The sequence below is a fragment of the Pseudophryne corroboree genome, chromosome 6, assembly GCF_028390025.1.
Source record: "Pseudophryne corroboree isolate aPseCor3 chromosome 6, aPseCor3.hap2, whole genome shotgun sequence".
NCBI lineage: Eukaryota > Metazoa > Chordata > Amphibia > Anura > Myobatrachidae > Pseudophryne > Pseudophryne corroboree.
The window spans coordinates 516,100,525-516,126,279 of NC_086449.1; the positions used below are offsets into that span (position 1 = coordinate 516,100,525).

Consider the following 25,755-nt stretch of genomic DNA (forward strand, 5'->3'; position numbering starts at 1 on the left):
AGATTTTTGGAAAAAATCAGGATGTCGTCTAAATGCACCACTACACTTTGGTATAATATGTCTCGGAAGATTTCGTTAACGAATGCCTGAAAGACGGCAGTAGCATTGCTAAGGCTGAACGGCATCACCAGATATTCGTAATGCCCATCTCGGGTATTGAAGGCGGTCTTCCATTCATCCCCCTGCCGGATACGTATAAGATTATAGGCTCCTCTCAAGTTGAGCTTCGAAAAAACGTGGGCTCCACGCACCCTATCAAATAGCTCCGTGATTAGCGGCAAGGGATATTTATTTTTGATGGTGATATCGTTTAGGCCACGATAATCGATACACGGTCTCAGCCACCCGTTCTTCTTCTTCACGAAAAAGAAACCTGCTCCAGCCGGAGAGATAGAGGGGCGAATGAATCCCTTAAGAAGATTAGATTTAATATAGTCCGACATAGCTTGGGTCTCAGGTAGAGACAGGGGATAAGTGCGACCCCGAGGCGGCATCTTCCCTGGGACGAGGTCAATGGGGCAGTCCCAAGGTCTATGGGGTGGTAACTGATCAGCCGCCTGCTCAGAGAACACATCCGTGAACTCCCGATAAGCCTCCGGAATGAGCTCCTCGTCCGACCTAGAATATGCACGGAGCGGACAGACGGGAGTAAGGCAATTGGTGAGACAGAATGAACTCCAAGACAGAACTTGTGAAGACTTCCAGTCGACGTGGGGATTATGGGTTTTGAGCCAAGGCAACCCGAGGACAAGGTCATGAGGCATCTCCGGAATCACTAGGAGCTCCAGATGTTCTTGATGTAGCGCTCTGACCTGCAGCCTAACGGGCTCTGTGCGATATGTAATGAGGCCATTGGATATTCTGGTTCCATTAATAGCAGTCAAAGAAATAGGCCGTTTGATAGACCGCAACTTTAAACCCAGACCTTGGGCACAGGAGAAAGAAACGAAATTCCCAGCAGCCCCAGAGTCCAATAGGGCATTGAAAGATTTGGCAACTGACTTGGAGGTCAAAGACACGGAAAGTAAGCAATCCAAAGTCGGAGAAGATTTGGACGTGACTCCCAACTTGACTCCTCCGGAACAAGCTAGGCCTGCCCGTTTCCCGGACGGGATTTACAAAACTTGAAATGATCGGCGGCTCCACAGTAAAGGCAAAGTTTACCCTCACGACGACGCTGTCGTTCCTCCGGAGACAGTCGGGACCGATTAATTTGCATGGGTTTGTCCGAACTGGGCACAGCCGCCGGCCTAGAAGGAGGAAGCCGGAACCTGGAACGATCTGAGCGACTACGTTCTCCTCCACACTCCTGCATCCGAAGATCCACCTTGACGCAGAGGGAGATCAACTCTTCTAATGGATCCGGCAGATCCCTAGTGACCAACTCATCTTTCAGCCGGTTGGAGAGACTGTTCCAGAAGGCAACCCTCAGGGCGTCATTATTCCAGCGAAGTTCAGAGGCAATGGTCTGGAAATGAACCACGTACTGACCCACGGAGCGGGAGCCCTGACGGACACGGAGCAAGTCAGAAGAAGCAGTGGTCATCCTGCTGGGCTCGTCGAAGATTCTTCGAAAGGACGTGATGAAGTTGGTGTAGTTGGAAACCACGGGATCAGATCGTTCCCATAACGAGACACCCAATCCAACACTGACCCTTCGAGCAGGGAAATAATATACGCCACCTTTGACCGATCCGTAGGGAAATTATGAGAGAGAAGCTCGAAGTGCACCTCGCACTGGTTTAAAAAACCACGGCAATTCTTAGGATTCCCATTATAGCGGGAAGGAGTAGGAAGCTGAAGGCGTGACCTGGTACCGGCCGGAGGTTGGACGTTACTGGAAACGGCAACTGGAGGAGTTACGGGAACTGAAACCGGAATTACGGAGGCTAAGGATGCTTGAATTTGATCCAATCGGCCGGACAATTCCTGGAGATATTGCATCACCTGGCTCTGTGTCGCCTCCTGAATCTGAACTCGGGAAGCCAAACTTTGGATGGCGCTCGACTCTGTGTTCCGATCCCCCGGGTCCATGAGGGCTGAGTATACTATCACTGACCTGGTTTGGGAGTGTTGTGGACTCGGGGTTTCTTCCGGTGACCGGGAAGAGGAACTGCAACCGGGCCGCAGCAGGGATGGCCGAATGTAAGTTTTCCTCATGCAGGATTAGGTCGGCAGACAGGAGGCACGTGTGGACGCTGAAGGTCTCCTGAAAGACAGAACTTGAAAGGCGCTGATGAATCAGTGAAGAATACCAGGTGCTGGAGGCACAAACTGTGCTAAAGTGCACTGGGTGCTTGGAGACACTGAGGTGCTTGGAGATATTGAGGCGCTTGGAGACACTGAGGTGCTTGGAGGCACGGAGGCGCTTGGAGGCACTGAGGTGCTTGGAGGCACAGAGGTGCTTGGAGCGCGGAGGCGCTTGGAGACACTGAGGTGCTTGGAGGCGCGGAGGCGCTTGGAGGAACCGAGGTGCTTGGAGGCACAGAGGTGCTTGGAGGTACAGAGATGTTTGGAGGCGCGGAGGCGCTTGAAGACACTGAGGTGCTTGGAGGCGCAGAGGCGCTTGGAGGCATGGAAGTGCTTGGAGGCACGGAGATGCTTGGAGGCACGGAAGTGCTTGGAGGCACAGAGATGCTTGGAGGCACGGAGGTGCTTGGAAGGGCTGGAAACCACAGCAATGCGGGAGCTCTGAAGATCACAGCTTCTGTAGGCAGAATAGATGATACTCAGGCGCCGGAGCTCTGCCCGGCGTCTGAATTTGACCTTCCCGCCTCACTCTGATTGGCGGGTAGCGCCTGATGACGTCACCCGCCCATCCGACCCTCGTGGACGTCGGGCGTACCAGCGGCGCCCGCCCCCCAAACATCCGCCGGGACCAGCGCCAATGGAGCACCAGGAGCCGGGGACCACCAGCGGGGACAGCCGCCGGGAAGCCCAGCGCACCCGGAGGGGTAAGCGCGGCGGCATGACACTGACTAGTAATGACACCAGGGAATCTTGTGGAAGAAGTATAATGAGTGGAACAATTCTGTCAGTTATTGGGGATAAGGAGAAGCAAACTTTCTGCATTCCACCTGGTATGACAATCTGTGTGGGGTTGTTACTGTTTAACAGAATCTTGCAGTGACAGGATGGATCTTTGAGATGAAGAGGAAATTCAACAGTCCTGCATTAAATTACTGCAAAGGAGAATGGACCTGTTTCAGAATTGTACACTTTTGCATAGCCACAAGGAAGCGGCTGTACAATACCATACAGCTCATGTGCAAATGTACATTGAAGTATCCAGACTCTCAAGATGCACCAAAGTATCACACTGCATGATTGGTCATCTGATTAATTTACAGTAGGTTACTCAGATTTCTATCTCAGGTGTGGAACCAAGGTCAGAAATCTGCATCACTAGATGCAGACACAGATCTTGGCACTCTTACAAAACGCAGGCAACATGATTCTAGGGGCCTTCGAGCAGGGGCAGAATGGCCCACAGAACATCTGTCTCCTAGGCTGGTGCTTCCAGTGCTTCTTGGGAGGCAGGTAGAGAGTGCTGCCTGGCTGCTCTGATTGTGAATTACACCCAGTTAGAGTGGCCAGGCAGCATTCTATAACAGCCTCCCAGGTTAAAGCACTGAATTCTTGTATGCTTGCTGATTGGTGGATGGCTGGAGCTATCTACCAATCAAAGCGCTGACAGCCTTTCACTGTTTGGTAGCATGTGGAGAAATGGTGTGGACCATAGAAGGAGTAAATGATGTTTTTATTTATTTATTACCGAAAACGGGTCAGTAGAGGCCCCATTTCATTGCTTTCCCCAAGGCCTTCAATGCTGTTAAGATGGGCCTGTGTTAATCAATGTCACATTTGATGTTTTGCTTTGCTCTCATGTTTCTCAAATTAGTTTTTCCAGTGTGTGATGGTGGCTAAAAACACGCATTTCCCCTCACTAACATATGGGCATTTCCACATTAAGGTAGACATAGTTGCAACATGAAAACTTTTATTGAATATAGAAGAGTTACATATTTTTGGAAAGGCAAATTTATTGTAGTTTCCTAAACTGGTATACTTTTACCTCAAATAGTAATTTAATTACTGTTATAAGCATTTTAATAATGTCATGCGCTTGGACTGTTTCAATGTAATAAGCATCAGAAATATTCAAACACTCATATTTCCCTCACAAGATGCATATTCACAATGCTTTCCAAATTCAAAGATGGCTGCCAATGTAAAGAAGGCTAGGATGTTGTTTTTAGGACTTTTGCAGTTGAAATAGGTTTGTATACTTTCTTTTATAACTACCCATGGTGCTAACTGTTAGTCAGCGACCATGTTAATATTTTTTTTATTTTATAAAAGTTATTATGATTAGAAACTTAGAACTCAGAATTTTATTACCACCTAGGGCTAATAATCAGGTATATTTGAAACAGCTCAAAAGTTAGCACATTCAGTAAAATTGATGGTCGTGGACTAACATATGGCTGTGGACTAACATAAGTATTATTGCACAACTTTATTAATTTTATGGTAGGTTTTATGAATTCAACATAACCTATACTAAGATTTTACATGTTTAAGGATTTGTAAAACAAGGCATTGATTTTAGATAGAATTTTACAAAAACTTCAGCTAAGAAGAGTCATGCATATCATGCCAAAATAGATGAAGAAAAAAGGCTGATATCAGAGAAATAGACAGACTTAGGAAGCCACAGCACTAGCAAGTCAGTCACCAGCAGCAGCAAGAGCGAATAAGATAAATTACGACTTTTTAAGCTATGAAGCGCTTGACAAAAAGTTTAATTTTCAAGCCTCGCCTGAGAACAAACGTGAAAGGCAGGTTCTTTCTCTTGATTTTGAAATAATGAATGCAGTAAATAATTTCTTCTTGCAAGATGATATTAACCACTGTCAGGGCTGCCATCAGAAATTGTGGGGCCCGGGATTGACAAAATAAACAGGCCTTCCCTCCCCCCCCCCAAAAAAAATATATACAGGTTGAGTATCCCATATCCAAATATTCCGAAATACGGAATATTCCGAAATACGGACTTTTTTGAGTAAGAGTGAGATAGTGAAATCTTTGTTTTTTGATGGCTCAATGTACACAAACTTTGTTTAATACACAAAGTTATTAAAAATATTGTATTAAATGACCCCCAGGCTGTGTGTATAAGGTGTATATAAAACATAAATTAATTGTGTGAATGTAGACACACTTTGTTTAATGCACAAAGTTATAAAAAATGTTGGCTAAAATTACCTTCAGGCTGTGTGTATAAGGTGTATATGAAACATAAATGCATTCTGTGCTTAGATTTAGGTCGCATCACCATGATATCTCATTATGGTATGCAATTATTCCAAACTACGGAAAAATCCGATATCCAAAATACCTCTGGTCCCAAGCATTTTGGATAAGGGATACTCAACCTGTATAACAACAACCCGTCATACATTGTGACGTTACATATAGGTTGAGTGTTGCGGACCTACAGCAGGGACGTGCGGTGAGCTAAATGTCTCAGGAGGCACTGGCTAACCCCAGAGCCAGATTTACATGCAATATATAAGCCAAAGGGTACATATGGGCATTATACACGGGTGCAGCATTATAAACTCCTGGAAATCTGGTGAGTTTTGATTAGAGATGTGTGGAAAGGATACACAGGTGAGGCACTACAGAGTTTGGGCTATAAAAATTATTAGAATAATGCAAAGAAGATATTTCAAACAAATTATCAGTATTTTTCATATATTTTATTCAGTCAAAACTCTGGTTTAAACGTAAGTTTGACAGGAAAGGCTCTGCCTCACCTGCCTCATCCCACCGCATGTTACTGACCTACAGGAATGGTTCTTAGAGATCTGATGCACAGCGAAGGCTTGTTTTAAGAAGTCCTCCCTGCACATCGGACTGATGTTAACTCACAGACTGGTGCAGCTCTACAGGTATTGGCGGTAGGAGTCAGGGGTGGGCCCCCCTCTCTGTATGGGCTCAGGACACTAGTCCCCACAGTCCCTTCCCCCCCGATGGCTGCCCTGAAGACTGTCATGGAGTGTTATGAACTTTATTAGAGGGAACATCCAACATTGAAAAATCAAAGGTTTTTGAGCTGTGACCAAAGTTCTGCTTGTCCATATCTCCAGCTAACCTCTGTATTTGCAGCAACCATGCAAACATGGAACTCCTGCAACAAGCTTTGTTGCCATTTTTATCGAACTTTCCACAAAAGATAAACAAATACTTCATGTGCCAGGAAGGTGATTTATTTATTTTATTATTATTATTTATAAAAATGTTCTTATATAGCGCAGCATATTCCGTTGCACTTTACAATTAGAGCAACAGTAATAGAACAAATCTGGGTAAAAACAAACAGACATAGGTTCTTAATCTGTTGTATGATATGATCACCCAGCAATGTTGGCCAAGGGTCAGGAGGGTGTGAAAGTAAAGAAAGACAAGAAATGTGATGTTATGTGTACTGTACAGAGAGGATGTAATTAGATGGAGTAGCCATGAAGGTTATGTGGGTGGGTCTGGACAAAGGATATTGGCATACCTCCCAACTTTTGGTATCGCTGACGCGGGACATGCCGCGCCAAAGGCATGGCCGAGACTGAAAAGGGGTGGTGCTTCACGTTAGGGGCGGGGCATCATGCTACGATCCCCTTTTTTTGCTGTTTTGGGGCGTGCCCAGCACTCCTTGAGCAGCTGGACAGCCCCTTCCTTCTCTCCCCGCACTGTGCAAATACCGTGTGCATGCGCACGGCATCTATTCAGTGATCACCGGCTACTTTGCAGAGCAGAGCAGCGGTTATCACTGGTTCCCCCAACTGCCCCCCCCCCCCGCCCGCGGGACACTGCGTCCCGCGGGAGGGACAGCGGGACAGTATCCGAATAGCGGGACTGTCCCGCTGAAATCGGGACAGTTGGGAGGTATGATATTGGCTATGCTGCACAGCTGATTCACTATGTCTATAAATGATGGTGTTCACAGACATATTGGGTGTACACACCCACCGATGGGCTCACGATATACTGGCCATTCACTCGAATGGATGATATATTGCCTAGTGAATACCCAGCATAAGACAAAAAATGTGTGAGATAGAAAAAATACACTGAATGGAAAACACATTATGGGCATATTCAATTGGCCACATGATTTTTCCTTTTACCACAGATGATTTTAACACAGCTATTGCGACCAATGACTTCAGCTCTGCGTACTCCCGATTCACAAGCTAATTAAAAAAAAAACAACTTGCACTGTAATTTCCTTGTTAATTGAAAAAGTTAATTGCTGCTAATTAGTTCATATTTAGGCTAAAAAGTGCTATTTAATGCTAATTAGTGAGTGACAATAAAAAAAGTATAAAGTTTAAAATGGTAAATTTTTGCATTTTTAACTAACAGTGAATAAATTATTTAAAGCAAGTTTTTTTTTAGCATATAAAAATGCTAAATTAATTTAAAGGTCCTTACAAATGCCATAAGTCAATTTTATGTAATTTTATGCCACTTTATTCATTCATTTAAAAAAAACCCCACCTGTTACACCCACCTGTATTTTAAAAATACATACGCATGTGCAGTTCAGACCCGATCGCACCTCTGCAAAAAAAGCTAGCGTGCAATCGGGTCTGAATGACCCCCTATTTGAATTAAAAACCAATTTATAACATGGTAATCATTAGGGGGTGACTCAGGAGTTTCCAGGATTGTCCCAGCATTTTTCCTTTAAAATTATGATTTTCCCTCACTTTGCACATGCAATACAATGGCGTATGCAATTAGCTCAGTTTTTTCGCCTAGGTGAAAAAACTGAGCTTTTTCGCTATTTTTAGGGCGAATGGAGATTCGCTCTATGCAATATTTTCGCCTAGGCGAAAAATTGACAGGGGCGGAAAACACATGGCTCAGCGAATCCACTTGTTTTCCGTCTAAAATGCGGCCCATTTTCGCCGATTTTGAGGCATTTTTTGCCAATTCTTTTTACATAATAAAAGAAGGTGAAAAGGCATTGGCGAAAATGCCTTCAAAACTGTCGAAAAACTGCCCTAAATGAATACGAGTGGGGAGAATTCATTAGCTCCGAAATGTAATCGGAACTAATTGCATATGCCCCTATAGCCTATTAAAATTACAAAGGCTAAAATTCCTGTGGCTAAATGGATAGAAAAAGCCTTGTGTACTGTGCAAGGCGTTAATAAAAATTTAAACTGCCAAATGAATATGCCCCTATGACTGCAATAGTCTATCTATCCATCTATTATTATTATTATTATTATTATTATTATTATTATCATCCTTTATTTATATGGCAACACAAGGGATCCACAGCGCCCATTACACAGTACATGATAAAATGAGCAAACAAGAAAACCGCACTTACAGTACAGGACAAAATAGGACAGGTATAGAAAACCCGGGGTTAGGTGCCATCAAAGGGAGTATGCAGTATAAGATAGTGTAAGTAAGAAAAGGAAAGGCACATGAGGAAAGAAGTCACTGCTCTTGCAAGCTTACAATCTATATAAACCTCAAAACATATTACAGAGGTCAATTTTTGCTGTAGCCATAATAAATAACTGAGAATTATCATTACTTGATGCCAAGTCAATATACTTAAATAGATATCCTTAATACTAACATTACTATTGCAATCATGTATAGTTTATTTTTATCAAATCACAAAATGCAAAGTGAATGAAGTATAGAATAGAAGTATGAATAGAAATCTAAATCAAATCAATATTTCAATATCTTGATCAAGTCACCCTTTGCCTTCAAAACAGCATATATTCTTCTAGGTACACTTGTATACAGTTTTTGAAGGAACTCGGCAGGGAGGTTGTTCCAAACATCCGGGAGAACTAAACATATATCTTCTGTGGATGTAGGCTTACTCAAATCCTTCTGTCTCTTCATGTAATTCCAGACAGACTCTGTGGGAGCCATATCATCACTTCCAGGACTCCTTGTTCTTACGTTGAAGATAGTTCTTAATGACATTGGCTGAATGTTTGGGGTCATTGTCCTGCTGCCACTGGCATATTTATAATGGGTGCAGTGTGTGCAGTACACACGGGCCCCCAGGGGTCCAGGGGGGCCAACACTGCACACCCTGCACCCATTAATAGAAATACTTACCCTCCGGAGTCCCGCGGAAATGGTGCGGTGCCATTTTCCTGGTGTTTCGCGCAGGTGCTCTGGACTAATGAGTCAAAATGTTAAATATTTGTCTGTAACAGAAGGTAGCTTGTTCACCGAAGGGTTGGAGAGCGGTACAATAATGAGTGTCTGCAGGCAAGAGTGAAGCACGGTGGATATTCCATGCAAATTTGGGACTACATTTCAGTAAATGGAGTTGGGGACTTGGTAAGGATTAATGGTGTCCTCTATGCTGAGAAATACAGATACAGGCAGGTACTTATCTATCTTGCAGTACCATCAAGGAGGCATCTGATTGGCTCCAAATGTATTCTGCAGCAGAACAATGACCCCAAACATACAGCCAATGTCATTAAGAATTATCTTCAGAGTAAAGAAGAACAAGGAGTCCTGGAAGTGATGATATGCCCGCCACAGAGCCCTGATCTCAACAGCAGCAGGTCTGTTTGGGATTACATCTTGGACAACTAACCACAGATTTTCTGTGGATGTAGGCTTGCTCAAATCCTTCTGTCTCTTCATGTAATCCCAGACAGACTTGCTGATGGTATAATTGTATAATATTTTATACATAGTGCTACTTCATACCATTGTTCTTTTTGCATATCTGTATCCACTTACTGACTTCACTTTGATTGGACCACACACATCTGTATGTACTATCTCAAGTGGTGCTGTAGTGCGTTTGCTGACTTGGGAAATGGCTGCCAAGTTTGTTTCCCTAATATACTGCTCTCACATGTGGGTTGCTCTATGTCACTTACTAACATTCCTGTGACCATACCATTTTGTAACTTCTGAACACTGTCATAGTCCTAGTGACTGCAACTCACTTATCATCAAGGTGTAACTGTGCTTTGTATCAAGGGCGTACAATTGCTGATACCTTGGCTGACACTTTGTGCCTGTAGCTATAATGGCCCCTCTTCTGTTTTGCACAATACACTTTCCTTTAGCAAAGTGAACTCTGTGGCCTGTCTGTTCTCGGGACACTGATGGCAATAAGATGTGTTCCCTTTTCTGGTACATTTAGAGCACATCTTGAATCTCTGTGACTTTTGTTCTTCCATTTTTTTAGTGAGCTTTAATTGTTCCAACTTTTGTAGCTACAGTAAACATACTTGGTTTTCAATCACTTTGTTACAGAGTCACATTTGGTTAACTTTGTAAACCACTCCTCGGTGCATCTGAAATGCAATACATCTTAAATGTATTCTCCTCATGAGACCTCTTGATATGCTGCTTGCTATGCTGTCCACACTTCTAAAACTGACATCTTCCCATGTATTATAGAGTACATGTGTTGCTCCACACTCAAGTCTATGCTTTCCATAGCTCGATCTATATAATCTGGCTTTGAATCTGCAACTGGTTCTACAGTGACCTTCTACGACCTTTCTCTCTTTAATTGCAATTCCATAGCAAATGTCAATTTGTATAATTCTCTGCACCTTTTAGCTTCATAAACCCCATTATGGGTGTAGCTCCTATATTTATTCTTCTTACAGACATACAGTACTGTAACTATGCAGCTTCTGTACTTTAATCACACGGGGCACCCGCAATGGCACACGATCACACAGGGCGCCTGCCACGGCACTTTGTGGCTTATTCTGCTCCCCCTCCTCCCTCTAGCATACTACTCCGCTTGGGGGGCAGACTTTCATGGAATGATGCAGTTGCATCCTGACGCCACGATGCAACCAAGTCTTTCCATGAAACTCCGCCCCCAAGTGAAGTAGTATTAAGGAAGAGGGATTAGGGGTAGCAGGAAATCTATGCCCGCAAGCCAGTATACTTACATCCCCTTGTCAATGAGCATTCCCCTTGGTAATGAGCATGGATACCAGCACATGAAACCCCTGGCAACAAGCGTAACACCCAGTGTGTGAAACCCCTGGCAACGAGCGTGGCACCCAGTGCATGAAACCCCTGGCAACAAGCAGGTTATTTAAAAGTAATTAGAAGCTTTACTGTAGGGCATAATGTATCACGTACATTGTGGTGTATGGCATAATATGGTGCAAGGGGCATTACTGTTTGGGGCTTAATATGGTGGAATGTTTATTTTTTCCAGTGGTGGCAGAGATCTGCTGTTGCAGTGTCAAACACTGGGGTTTAGGATAGTCTTTTCCTGTGAGGCCACGTCTATTTTAGTGAGGCCACGCCTTTCACTGGGAGCGCGCGTGCCTTCACCGTGTGCAATTTTTTTTCCTTATGTCTATGCAGGGGGCGCAATTGTGAGTGTCTGGGGGGGCCTATTTTTTTAATGCTCATACTAGGAGCCAAATTGTCTAGAAACAGCCCTGGGTGGTAGTTTACCTCTCCACTTTATCACTCTCCAAGGATTAGTACATCTGCCCCTGGGTGCTGTTTTCACTATGTGTTCTATGCAGTTTCTTCACTTTACTTATTTAAATCACAAATTTTATTTTATTGAAAAGAAACAATGAGTACAATTAGCATATGTAAACGGTGGAAGCCAATAAGAGCTGAAATAAACCGAACAATATATGGATATGGATTCCAAGGAGAACAGAATAAGTGGAATCACAACAGGAAAAACAAAACATGAAACAATCAGTGAGTTAATAAGCATCAGAAAAAAACATATAAACAATAATCAAACACGGTTAAGCCCAGCCAGTGGGCTGTACCAAAGGAGTTATAAATGGATCCAGAAGTGGGGAGGGTGAGAAAAAAGCAGTCTGAGGGTCAGAAGGGAATAAACTAAACATAGGATGAGTAACAAAAAGGTAAGATCCAAACGCTTGGAAATAGAGGGAAAAAAGGAGAAAGATATGAGAAGATAGGGTAAAGGGGAAAAAGATTGAAGGGAGGGCTGGGGGGGAGGGGAACAGGGTAAAAGCAAGGGATTAGAGGTAAGAGCGAGCCAGATTGTAAGATTATGTAAAGTGTAGAGTACTGAATGGAAGGGGACATATAAGAAAAAAGAGTTAACTAAGGCCAGGGAGGGTTGAATTGTGGAGCCTATGCCATGTGGACCAAGTATCATGAAACTTGTCCACTGTGTTGTTCAGCAGGCTGGAGAAATACTCAATTTTGGATACATACCAAATTCGGTGTAATAGTTCAAGACGGGATGGAGGGGAAGGTTGTTTCCAAGCTTTTGAAATTTGAAATTTAGCTGCACAAGCTATATGGAGGATGATTTTGTTGTCCGAGTTGGCTAACTTGCAGGCTGGGGCACACAGGAAAAACATCGCTGGAGTAAGGGAAGGACAGTTGGGAATCACAGAGGATGTAAGTGCTCGAACCAAGGACCAAAAAGAAGCAACTTGAGGGCAGGTCCACCAAACGTGATAGAAAGAACCTACCATTCTGCACTGATGCCAGCAGAGGTTAGAAGTGGAGGGGTAAATCTGGTGCAGATGTTCTGGTACTAGGTACCATCAGGTGTAGACTTTGTAAGAATTTTCTTTAATGGAAACACTAATGGAGCATTTAGAGACATTTAAGCGGATAGCTTTCCACGTCACTTCTTCCAGAGTCATCCCCAAATCAGTTTCCCAGGATAATTCATGGGCAGCCCGGTTCTGAGAGCCTGGGGACAAAATGTCATGATATACCAGAGAGATAATGCCTTTATCCATAGGGTGGTAAATACAAAGACACTCCATCGTTGTCGGACTACGGAGAGGACAAGATTCCTTGATGGACGTCATGACAAAGTTCCGAACTTTAAGATAGTGGTAAAAATAAGAGTTGGGAAGGGAGTACTTCTCCTGAAGCTCCGCAAAAGACAGAGGTAGTGCATGCCGCTATTCAAGTAGAGGCCATGAGAGGTGAGCAGCCAGGGGGAAAAGAGGAGTGGTACCACAAAGGAGTTTGGGGCGAAGGGTAGGTAGAAAGAGAGAGTTTAGTGGCCACTGAATCCCAGACCGACAGAGTAAGGGCAATAGTGGGAACCATCAAAGCACCTCTGGGCCTAAGTCGATGGGTGAGCCACGGAAGGTGAGAGATAGAGCCAATCCGAGCAAGGTTGCTTTCCATATCGACCCATCGTTTCATGCCTCTTGGAAAGTGCCAGGCCACCAATTGACTAAGTTTGCAGGCATGATAACGGGAGGCCTAGGCCTCCAAGAGTGGAACTTTTATGAAAGAGTTCTCTGCGGAGGCAGGGTTTCTTGTTGTTCCATATAAACTTGTAGTATGAGGTTTGAAGAGACGTGAGAACTCGAGGAGGGACTGCTATGGGAAGGGTCTGGAAGAGGTACAGAAGTTTGGGTAAAACAGTCATTTTAATAACATTAATACCGCCAATCCAGGATAAGAAGAGTTTTTGCCACCGAAGGATGTCTTGTTCAATCGCCAGGAACAGGAATGGGTAATTAGCTTTATATAGAGAGTCATAAGATTTGGTCAGAGAAATCCCAAGATATTTAATGTCCTGTCGCCATGTGAAAGGAAAATTGAGCTTGAGAAGTTCCAGGGTTGAAGCTGGAATGTGTAAAGGAAGGGCCTCCGAGTTGTCATGGTTGATCTTATACCCTGAGAGATGGCCATAGAGAGATAGTTCTTTGAAAAGGTTGGGGAGGGAAATTAAGGGATTAGTAAGGGTGAGGAGGACATCATCCGCGAAAAGGGAGATTTTGTAGCAGGATTCTCCTATAGATATGCCTGTAATGTCAGGATTGAGGCGGATACAGCATGCAAGGGGTTCAATAACTAGGGCAAAAATGAGCGGCGAGAGAGGACACCCTTGCCGTGTTCCATTTGAGATGGTAAACGGACATGAGAGAATCCCACTCGCCAGGACAGATGTAGATGGATTGTGGTAGAGAGCTTGGATGGCCTGGAGAAATTTTTCTTGAAAGCCAAACCTTCAAAGAGTGTGATTCTGGAAGGACCAGGAGACCCTATCAAAGGCCTTCTCTGCATCTAAGGCCAGGAGTAAGGAAGGGAGTTTAATGACGATAGAATGGTGAATTAAGTTAACTGTTCGTCTGGTATTATCCAAGGCCTGTCGAGAAGGGACAAAGCCCACCTGATCCGGGTGGATGAGGGAGGGAAGGAGAGGGTTTAGCCGTAGGGCAAGGATTTTTGCAAAAAGTTTAAGATCTGTGTTTAGGAGGGAAATTGGTTGATAGTTGGATACCAGTTGATGGTCCTTACCAGGTTTGGGAATAACTGTTATAAGGGCTTTGATGGTTTCTGGGAGAAAAAAGCTGCCATCTAAGACTTTATTAAAAGTTTGCGTAATATGAGGTACGAGAAAGCTCTCAAAATTCTTGTAGTATGAGAAGGGGAGACCATCCGGTCCCGGGGCTATAGAGGGCTTCTGGAGCTTGAGAGCGTAAGAGACCTCTTCGACGGTTATAGGGCGGCATAGTGCAGTAGAGGTAGATTTGTCAATCTGGGGCTGAGAACAGGAAGCAAGATATTCCGACACGGGTATGGTCGGGGCAGGTGATGGGGAGATAAGGTCGGGGGAATTATAAAGACAGGTGTAGTAATTGGAAAAGATGGAGTTGATCTCAGTAGTATTATAATGAAGATTACCCATTGGCAAGCAAGACTATAGTTGAAGCAGCCTTACAGGCCTTGAGGCGGTTACATAGAAACATAGAATTTGTCGGCAGATAAGAACCACTTGGCCCATCTAGTCTTCCCCCTTTTTTTTTTTACATTATTTTTATCTCTAACCTTATTTGATCCTTATTTCTTTGTAAGGATATCCTTATGTCTATCCCATGCATGTTTAAATTTCTCTACTGTCTTAGCCTCTACCACCTCTGATGGGAGGCTATACCACTTGTCCACTACCCTTTACTGTGAAGAAAGTTTTCCGCAAATTTCCCTTGAACCTCCCCCCCTCCAGTCTCAGTGCATGTCCTCGTGTCTTATTGCTTCTATTCATTTGGAGAATGTTTCCCTCCTGGACTTTGTTAAAACCCTTGATATATTTGAAAGTTTCTATCATGTCCCCCCTTTCCCTTCTCTGCTCCAAACTATACATATTGAGATTTCTTAGTCTTTTTGGGTATGTTTTGTGATGTAGGCCATGCACCATTTTAGTTGCCCTTCTTTGTACAGTTTCTAAAGTATTAATATCCTTTTGAAGATATGGCCTCCAGAATTGAACACAGTATTCTTGATGAGGCTGTACCAATGACCTATACAGTGGCATTATTACTTTTTTCTTTCTGCTGCTGATTCATCTCCCAATGCAGCCAAGCATCTGACTAGCCTTCCTCATTGCTTTGTTACATTGCTTACCTGCCTTTAAGTTACCTGAAATTGTGACTCCTAGATCTCTTTCCTCCTCAGTAGTTTCCAGTATAGTGCCATTAATACTATATTTAGCCTTAGGATTTTTGAGACCCAAGTGCATGATTTTGCATTTTTTGGCATTAAACTGTAATTGCCACACTCTTGACCATTCCTCTAGTCTACCTAGATCCTCAGTCATTTATTTTACCCCACCTGGTGTGTCTACCCTGTTGCATACCTTTGTGTCATCTGCAAAAAGGCATACTTTCCCTTTAATGCCATTTGCAATGTCACCAATAAAGATATTAAAAAGCACTGGTCCAAGTACAGATCCCTGGGGTACTCCACTGGTAACATTTCCCTCCTGTGAATGCACTCCATTTACCACAACTCTCTGTTTTCTATCCTTCAACCAAGATCTTATCCATTCAATAATCCTAATATCCAATCCCAAACTTTCAAGTTTATTTAGCAGTCTGCGATGTGGAACAGTGTCAAAAGCCTTGGCAAGAAGGGTGTCAGCCTTGTTACTCTTCTCATAAATCTGCTGATTTAGCCAGCGCAGTGACTTATCAATTTTCTCTGAGAGGATTGCATTAAGGGCCGCCCTTGCCTCAATAAGTAGTTTGTAATTGGCATCAGTCGGAGTGCATTTGTGAAGGGAGTCCAGGGCATGGACCTGGTCAGTGAGGGTTTGTAGAGATTTCTTCTGTTTCTTATTCCTATGAGAGGCATAACTGATCATGTGGCCACAGAGGACGGCCTTATGGGCCTCCCAGACAAGAGGGGTACATCCAACATCTGAGACATTGAGAGCAAAGTAGTCCTGAAGTATGTCAGTCAGTTGAGATTTGAAGTGCGGTAGTTTCCAAAGCATTTTGTTCAAACGCCAGGAGGGACGCGAGACTAGGGAGTCCAACAGATCAAACGTGGAAGAGGCAGAAGAGTGATCAGACCAGGGGTTAGGATTGATCAAGGAGTTGTGTAAATGTTTAGAGGCCAGGGGGCCACAAAATAAGAGGTCAATCCTAGAGTAAGAGCGCTGAGGGGCTGAATAGTAAGTATAATCCCTGTGGGAGGGGTTAAGAGCATGCCAAGTATCTACCAAGGTAGCTTCCCGTATCTGTTTTGATAAGAATTTAGATATAGGGCACACTCGAGAGCGGGCCTGGGGATTTGACCTGTCCAAGGCTGGATCCATAACACAATTAAAATCGCCACCAAGAAACAAATATTCTACCCGCCTTTTATGGAGAGCAGCAAAGAAGTACTTCAAGAATTTGTGTTGGCCAGAATTAATTAGGGGCATAAGCATTGGCGACAGTGACATCCAGGTGGCCCAGGCTGCCAGTCAGCATAATGTAACGGCCGTCATTATCAGTGTAAACCGAGCTGTGGACAAATGGAATTCTGTCGCTGACCATAATGGCTATGCCATTGTGCTTAGAGTTGCTGGAAGAATACAACACAGTGGAAAAGCGTTTGGATAGCAGGGTAGGGTGACCAGGCTTCCGAAAGTGGGTTTCTTGAAGCAAGACAATGTCTGCATGCAGAGTGTGAATTGTGCGAAACAGGCGAGAACGTTTCTGGGGTGTATTGAGGCCCCGAACATTCATAGAGGCAATTGTGAGAGGCATAGTGTCTGGGGGTAGGAGGGAAGTATAAAGAGTGAAGGTGGGGAGGGTGAATCGACTGCCCTGCAAAGAGGGTAGGGGGTGGGAAAGCAAGAGAAAGTAGGAAAGAGAGGCCTATGATATAGAAAACAGAAGGGGGAGGTAACTGGGTGCTCAACCCTCACAAAGCTAAGAAGAGAGAAAAAATAAATAATTGAGATATAAATGGCGTGGAGGGAGGTACTCAGATGTCACGACACTGAAGTCCAGGAAGGCGAGGACTAAGAAGCCCAAAATGCCTCAAGAAGTATGGGAGGTTGTGGGGGGGAGGAAGTTAAATATTAATGGTCGACCAAGAGAGGGGTGACTCAGAGTAGATAGAGGATAGTACGGGGTGTCAGGAGGGGACGTGCATCCCCTGGGTGAAGGGTTGAGCGCCAGGGATGAGCGGTGAGCTAAATTGCTCAGGAGGCACTAGCTAGCACCAGAGCCAGATTTACATGCAATATATGAACCAAAAGGTACATGGGGACATTATACACAGGTGCAGCAGTATAAACTCCTGAAAATTTTGTGAGTTTTGATTAGAGATGTGTTGAAAAGATAGACAAGTGAGGCACTCCCTCACCTAACAAAGACTTTTTACTCCAGAGTTTTGGCTATAAAAATTATTAGAATAATGCAAAGAAGATATTTCAAACATATTCTTTGTATTTTTCATATACTTTATACAGTCAAAACTCTGGCACAAACGTTAGTATGACAGGAAAGGCTCTGCCTCACCTGCCTCACCCCACCGCACGTCACAGGTAAGCACATAGGCAATAGAGAAGGGCTCGGGACAAAAGATAAGAGAAGCAGAAAGAAACTGAGCCAGGAATGGTAGAGATAGGAGGAGAGGGACAGAGGGGTAGAGAGGAGCCAAACAGCACACATATATACATATACATACACATACATACACATGTCAAGACATATATATATATATATATATATATATATATATGTAGCTAGAAGAAAGCCGATAGGTATATGCTGCGGTGCCCTCCTGGTAACTCTGGGTCACTATGCAATGCGTGTGTGGAAGGCGGCACTCAAGCAGACTCGTGCAGATGCAAGTGGCGTGGAACTTTAATTGACCATAATGGCCGACATGTTTCGGAGTGGTTCCCCCGTCCTCAGGGCCAAACAGCCCTATTTCCACGCTACTTGCATCTGTACGAGTCTGCTTGAGTGCCGCTTTCCACACATGCCTTATATATACATACATACATATATATCTACATACATACACACAAACACACATATATATGCATACATATGCACACACACATACGTACATACAGAGATACTGAAGAATTGTACAATTAATACTGACAGAAGGGGTTATCCAAAAGATAAAAACAGCATGATGCCGGGTATGTGTAAACTAGGGCAGTGTAGCAGAACCCGTGTGGTTGGCGTGAGAGGGTCCGCCACAAACATCAAGGGGGACTAGTAAAGAGGAGACGTAGTGTGTGGGGGGAGTAAACAATGGGCAGAATGCCCAATATGCCAGGTCCCACCACACCACCCGAGCATGCCCCCCCTCAAAAAACAAACAAACAAACACACAATTAGGAGTCTGGAAAATCTGGAACCAGACTTTAGCAAATATAGAGATTGTGTCTGCCAAAAAACAAGTAGCTGTAGTGTAACATTTAGTATAAGTGAGTGATAGTAAGCAACTACTTTAGCAGAATGAGAGTTATAACAAAAAGGTTGCGGGGGATGTGAGGGAGACCAACACCTGCAGCCAGCTAAGCCTGTACCTTGGGGAGATCCCAAGAGGTAGAGAAGAGAGAGAAGGCTGGGGTCATTGGAGGCCGTCACATAACCCGAATGACCCCAACCAATCAGCAAACATTAATAGTAATCATACAGTATCATAGATAATGTGATCATTCAGGGGTAGAGCAATGCTGAATGACCATAGGTAACAATCAGAAAACAGGAGAATGTGAAGAACATTATGAAAAGACATCGTTCAGAGTGGTATCTTAATTGGGTCCGTAACATTAAAGTGTTCCCTCTCCAGAGCGGTTTTAGGTCAAACGGCCATAAGGAGATGTTCAGGGGCAGAAAGGTCTGTAAGACATAATTTTAATGAGGGCTAGTAAAGAGTCATAAAGAGAGCCTTGCTGCGGAGGACAAATGTCAGTGTAGACAATTGGTATGAAAGGAAAAAAAATAAAAATAATAAATGGGAGTGTGTACATATGCATGAGTGCGCTATCTTATGTAGGAACGTTACCCATTCAGGAAATGATGATGAGATAGGGTTGGGTCTACAGATCGCGGGTAGAAGACGGTCCCGAAGAGGGGTGGTCCTCACCCGAGAGAAGCCCAGATTCCTCTAGATGGGATAGCAAGTCCTGACACTCACGAAGGTCCCTGATGAGGATGGTTTTTCCATGCAGAACAACAATCAGCTTGAAGGGAAATCCCCGGCAGTAGCGAATGCTTCTGTCATGGAGAGCCTTGGTTAGGTCTTGAAATTCTCTCCGTTTGGCTATGGTCAAGGGAGCAAGATCCTGAAAGAATTGAAGCTTGATCGAGTTGAAGAGGATGTGGGGCTTGCCTCGGGTGGGTGCGAGGATTCGCTCTTTGTCATTGAAGCTGAGGAAGCGGAGGAATACATCACGAGGGGGTTCACCATCCCGCGCTTTGGGCCGGAGAGCACGATGAGCCCTCTCCAGAGGCAGCTGCCGAGTACCCAGGTCAGGGATGATGGAGGAGAATAATTTGTGAAGATAGTGTTCCAAAGCCTCCTGAAAGATCGATTCCGGTATGTTGCGAATCCGTATATTATTACGGATTTCACGGTTCTCAAGGTCCTCATTTTTCGTGCTAAGGTTGGACAGTTGTGAAATAACGTGGTCCAAGTCTCTGCCGGTATCAGTTAAGGCTTTATGAAAGCCGTCCTGTCAGGATTCCATTTTAGTAGCCCATGTAGCAAGAGAGGAAATGTCCGATTTATTAGAGGCAACAGCGTTATCTAGTTTGGATTCCAGAGAATCTTTAATCTCGGTAATCAGGGAGCGGAGAGACAGAATATCTTCTTAGGTGGAAGGTGCAGGAGGCATTGAGCCTGATTTATCCATGGTACTTTGAGGGGAGGAATGACCCTTCTGTTGGATGGATTTGGCCCCCCTAGTAAAGTGTTGAGAGATATCAGCCCCCCCTGCTTAGTATTTTTAGATGTGGATTTCTGCATGTGGAAGGAGCCAGAGCAAGAGCATTAGAGAGCAATATGTGTCAGTGTGTGAGGCTGGTACCTTCTTGATAAGGGAGGAGCATATGGGTCAAAAGGGACAGACGTCTCCAGAGTGCAGGGACCTTGAGGTGAAGAGCGAGAGAATAATAATAAATAAAAAAACAGCTAAGGGTGTGGGGGAGGTTATAAGCAGGGCACCAAGGGGACGCAACAGTCTGCCCTCAGGTGGACATCACTGGATGGAGACTGAGATGATCGCATGAATTATGAAATGTCGAAGACTCCAGGGCTGTGGCACTGCAGCAATAGCAAGGGGTCTGGATATGTGGCGCAGGCCCAATGAGAGTGATTTAGAGCAGCAGGGAGGACTCCCCTAACACCTTCAATGCAGAGCCCTAGCAGCAGCACAAGGTGTGTTTCTGGATGTGTATGTCAGGTAGCAGCAACAAGCATCCAGGTGAAATCCAGACCAGCAGAGGTGGCGATAGACAGGCTGTGTCAGAGGGACATCCCTGAGTCACTGGTCGGTAACAATGATGGGTCACATGGCTTCCAAGATGGCCGCCGGCATTAACACAGCTTTAGCCTCCAGGAGGAGAGAAGCATGTCCACAATCCCCTTGTGCAGGTGTGTTTCTGTAGGACTGCGCTCTCCAGCAGTTAGGGGCCCCACACTATTGCGTCCACACGCTGCAGAGGGTCCAGGCACGGTATTCGCAGGACCGCGATGTCCGCGGCCGGGTACCGCAACTCAGGAAAGGCCGCGACTGCTGGTAGTCAGGTAAACCGCAATCGTGGGGCTCACCAGGTGACACCGTGAGCAGACAGGAAGATGCGTAGGGGTCACCTGGGCTTGTCCAGAGCCTCAGACCTCAGGTGGAATTGGAGAAAGCGAGTTATTACAGCCGGGTAGCAGGAGCATCCAGAAATGGGTCTGCACCCGTGAACTGCGTAGCCATGCCCCCAGTTTCTTCACTTTACATGTGCTTAAAATGGCATCTATGTACTGTTCTTGGCATCTCTAATAGCTTGTATATCTAAGTCTGGGTGCCTAGGCACTTCACCCTTTAATGTTCTGGAAATTATGGCCCTCATTCCGAGTTGTTCGCTCGCAAGGCGATTTTAGTAGAGTTACACACGCTAAGCCGCCGCCTACTGGGAGTGAATCTTAGCTTCTTAAAATTGCGAACGATGTATTCGCAATATTGCGATTACAAACTACTTAGCAGTTTCAGAGTAGCTTCAGACTTACTCGGCATCTGCGATCAGTTCAGTGCTTGTCGTTCCTGGTTTGACGTCATAAACACACCCAGCGATCGCCCAGACACTCCTCCGTTTCTCCAGCCACTCCCGCATTTTTTCCGGAAACGGTAGCGTTTTTATCCACACGCCCATAAAACGCCGTGTTTCCGCCCAGTAACACCCATTTCCTGTCAATCACACTACGATCGCCGGAGCGAAGAAAAGGCCGTGAGTAAAAAAACTATCTTCATAGCAAAATTACTTGGCGCAGTCGCAGTGCGAACATTGCGCATGCGCACTAAGCTGAAAAACGCTGCGATGCGAAGAAAATTACCGAGCGAACGACTCGGAATGAGGGCCTATGTGTGTGCAGGTGTTGCTATATAAGTTATTTAGGCACACACCAGCAGGTGACTCAAACTATGAACAGCCCAGTTACTTAACCAGTGGTGTTGCTATATTGAAGTATAATAGGTACAGCCATTCTCACTGTTGTATACATACCGGTTATAGTAAAGCTTAAGCAAAATTGGGTTCTATACTGCTGGTGAGGTATGTTGCTATGGATCAATGTTAGGTGAGGGGAATTTCTATGGGTGAGGTATTGTGCCTATGAGTGGTGGTGGGTGAGAGTATTTGTGTCTCTGTTATGGGATAATGGCATGATGGTGAGGGCTAGTTCATTAGGAAAGTTATGGAATCAGGGAGCAGAGCTGAGCGAAGGGATTTTTGGTGGGTCAAATATCGGAGAGAGAGAGAGAGAGAGAGAGAGAGAGAGAGAGAAGTTCAATATCTCAGCAGAGACAAGGCGGCACTCAAAGGGGTAAATTTACTAAGATGGGAGTTCTATTTAAGATGGGATGCTGCCCATAGCAACCTATCACATTCCAGGTATTATCTTCTAGAAGGTGCTAGATAAATGAGAAGTAGAATCTAATTGGTTGCTATGGGCAACATCCCATCTTAAATAGAACTCCCATCTTAGTAAATTTACCCCAAAGTCTTATTCAAACGGAGCTTATTGTTTTGTATGTTTCATGGGATGAACCCCCTTCAAAAGGGGTTCATCCCCTGAAACATAGAGAACAATAAACTTTGTTTGAATAAGACTTCGAGTGCAGCCTTGTCTCTGCTGAGATATTGGATTTCTATATTCTTTGGAGGAAGGCAAAGAAGCATTTACACAGCCTTACATGAGAATGAGTGCCGAATATACATGACACACAAGCACACATATAGATATGTAGTCACACACTTATTCACATACAGTCACATACATGCACACATTCATACAGACACACATATCATAGTCACACACACATACAGTGTCCCTTCCCTGAGTTATACTTACTGTTTAGGCTGTGCTGCTGCTCTATAGTGAGCTCTCCTCTTTTCCCATGCGGCTGGCTGGCACTGTGCCATGTAGCCCCGCCCCCTTTTCAGACCTCCGGCTACTGTTTCCCCCTCAGCAGTGCTATTTAGTTAGTATGACTAAAAACAGGGGCGGGGGGAGGATGCTGCGGTAATTTTGTCTCTTGTGCCCCTCTCAATCCTGCTCCACCGCACATAACACTCTGCAGAGAGGAAATTGAAAGTAAACTACAGCTCCCGAGGGCTGCTGGGAGCTGTAGTTTATTTTCAGTTTCATTACAGAAATGCGGCAGCTAGTATTGTTTGAAGCTTAAGCTCCGACGGCTCTAAGCTACAGCTTAGTTGCGGCCCCTCCCTAGTTGCTGCCATGAGTATGGGGTCAGGGAATGGTGGTGTGTGAGGGATATTTCTGTGAATGTTGGATGTTGTCAGTGACTGGAGGTGAGTGAAGGGCATTTTAGTGTATGAGGGATGGTATGTTAGTAGCAGTGTATATAAGGTAATGTATTGATTGGAGGGTGAGAGGTTATGTATAATGTATTTGGTGAGAGGAAAGTGTGGTGAGTGATGTAGTGCAGTAAGGCAGCAATACATACAGTCTTTGTATCTACTGTTGCTCCTCCACACATGTTCCATTTAATAGTTATTAGCCTATATCCTGGATATCACTAAAGAATAAATGCACCAGACACTCCCCCTTAATGTAACATGGGCTTTGCCCTCACCCAACAAACATTTCACTGGTTACAACGGTAACACCTGTAGTTAAGCAGGGAAGGATAGCTTTAGATTTGGTAATATACAGTATGTCTATTCAATAATTTCATATGAAAGATTATGTGTTATTGAAAAACGATAAGCAAAATGGAACCTATTGCATTGTATACTACCAGAGCCGATGGCACAGTTGTATATATAATATCAATAGTTGTTCAGTAATTTGATTAATGTGATATTTGTAAGGTTTAGGAAAGTAATATTAAAGAATGAATACTATTGCCTCACCAAAATGGGGTTGGGGGTGGCACGGGTCTGGCCTCAAGCATAGTGTATTTTCTATAACAGGAGGCCAGGAGTACCTTAAACACTATGCTGAGCAGTGACGTGTGGTGAGGTCAATGGCTGGAGAGGCACTGGCTGGTATCACATAAAAATAATTAGAATAATACAAAGATGATTATATTATATAGAATAATACAAAGATGATATAAGTTAGGGATGTAGTTACCGACCGCTACATTCTGCACGCTCCAAATCCCGATAGTTGTATGCCAATTAACAGGGAGTATTCCCACTTGTGGGTGTCTACAACACCCATAGAGTGGGAATAGAACCTGTGGCGAGCGCAGCTCGCCACCGAGCTCCATCAGCGGGGTAAGCACTGCAAGCCTGCAGGGGACTTCATTGCGTTTGACCTCACCGCTGGCATACTGCGGCCGGGATCCTGGCATCGGGAAGCTGACCACCGGGATCCCGGCTGCCGGTAAGCCATTCCCAACCCATAAGTGTTAGATATCTTCCTTGTATTATTCTAATAATTTTTATAGTCAAAACTCTGGAGTATGACAGGAGAGCTCTACCTCCCCTGCCTACCCTGAACGCACATCACTGATGGTGGGGAATATTTCTCTCCATCCCACATCAAACTCGAGTCCATGGGTACAGACATCGGCGGGACCCATTAATATGGATGGTTTTAGTAATCCGCCCGTCATAAGGGGGTGCTATATTTATGTTTTATTCTAACTATATTAATTCTCATAAGAGTGCTGGGACTCCATAAAGAAATACTTTCTCGATATGCAATATATACAACCGGTCACATTTTAACACTGATAGGTTGAAAGACTTGCACGAATATGTAGATTATACCAGTCGTATCTCTCATTGACTACAATGTTACATTTTTTACATGTAAAATCTCAAAAGGTAAACTGATTTAAAGAAAAGCGTTCAGTTCAGCATAAAAGTGTCTCTTATGTACAGTTTTATATGATTAACTTTTCAGACTGACTTTCGTTTTAGGTGACTAAAGCTGCAATCGCAAAATATTGGAAAACAAAATTTCCTGTACTATCTGAAATGGAATACATACCTATTACCAGCGGGATGAGCACTAGACACCCACGGAGGGAAAAAAGCCTGTGGCGCCGGTATTCCAGCAGCGCCATTTCACCACCTGTCAGGATTCTGGCGTCGGCATTATGACCGCTGGGATCCCTGCAGGCGATCTCGTGATTTTCTCCCTCTGAAACTGCTCTACCTCCAAATATTCCACTTCATGCAGTTTGTTAGTACAGTTCATAAATAGATGTTTGTACTTGATAAAACATTGGTTCTTCCCTTCCATTCACATGACATTGGAAGACTATAAGGTATATTGAGCTAGATACAGTACATCGTTATAGTCATCAATATTCACAAATTTTGATGACACTTAACATACATTTCATACAAGTGAAAAGTGTACCTCCTTCCCATCCGTAGGTGCTGTACTAATACAGTTTTTTTTCTCTAGTGAATTTATTGCAGTAGATCACAAATCTACTAGATTTTTACAGGATGTAAAGTAATACAGTAACTGAAATATTGTTTTCATCTGGTCTGAGCAGGTGGAATTTTGAGTGAAATATTCACCATAACTTTTAATCAAATATTGTTTAATTTACTATTTTCTGACAAAAAGAAAGACTTGTCTGCAATGAAAACTAATTGTGGCAAAGTATAGGTAATAATTCACAGCATTATGAATATGCAAAATAGCTGGGAAATAGTTTTAGGCAGAAAAATGTAAAACCACAGCTTTGAAAAACCTTTCCATAGATATTTGTTCTATTCTCAGCCAATTGGCTGA

At 44.2% G+C, this 25,755-nt stretch overlaps 1 long non-coding RNA gene across 1 annotated transcript in view; it reads left to right on the plus strand.

Annotated features, from left to right (window-relative positions):
* LOC134935399 (uncharacterized) overlaps nucleotides 1-25,231 on the plus strand; it is an 86,690-nt gene extending 61,459 nt beyond the window's left edge. Inside the window, exon 5 of the long non-coding RNA XR_010180114.1 lies at nucleotides 24,927-25,231. This is a non-coding gene — a long non-coding RNA (uncharacterized LOC134935399). The remainder of the gene's footprint in view (nucleotides 1-24,926) is intronic.
* Nucleotides 25,232-25,755: the final 524 nt, after the last annotated feature.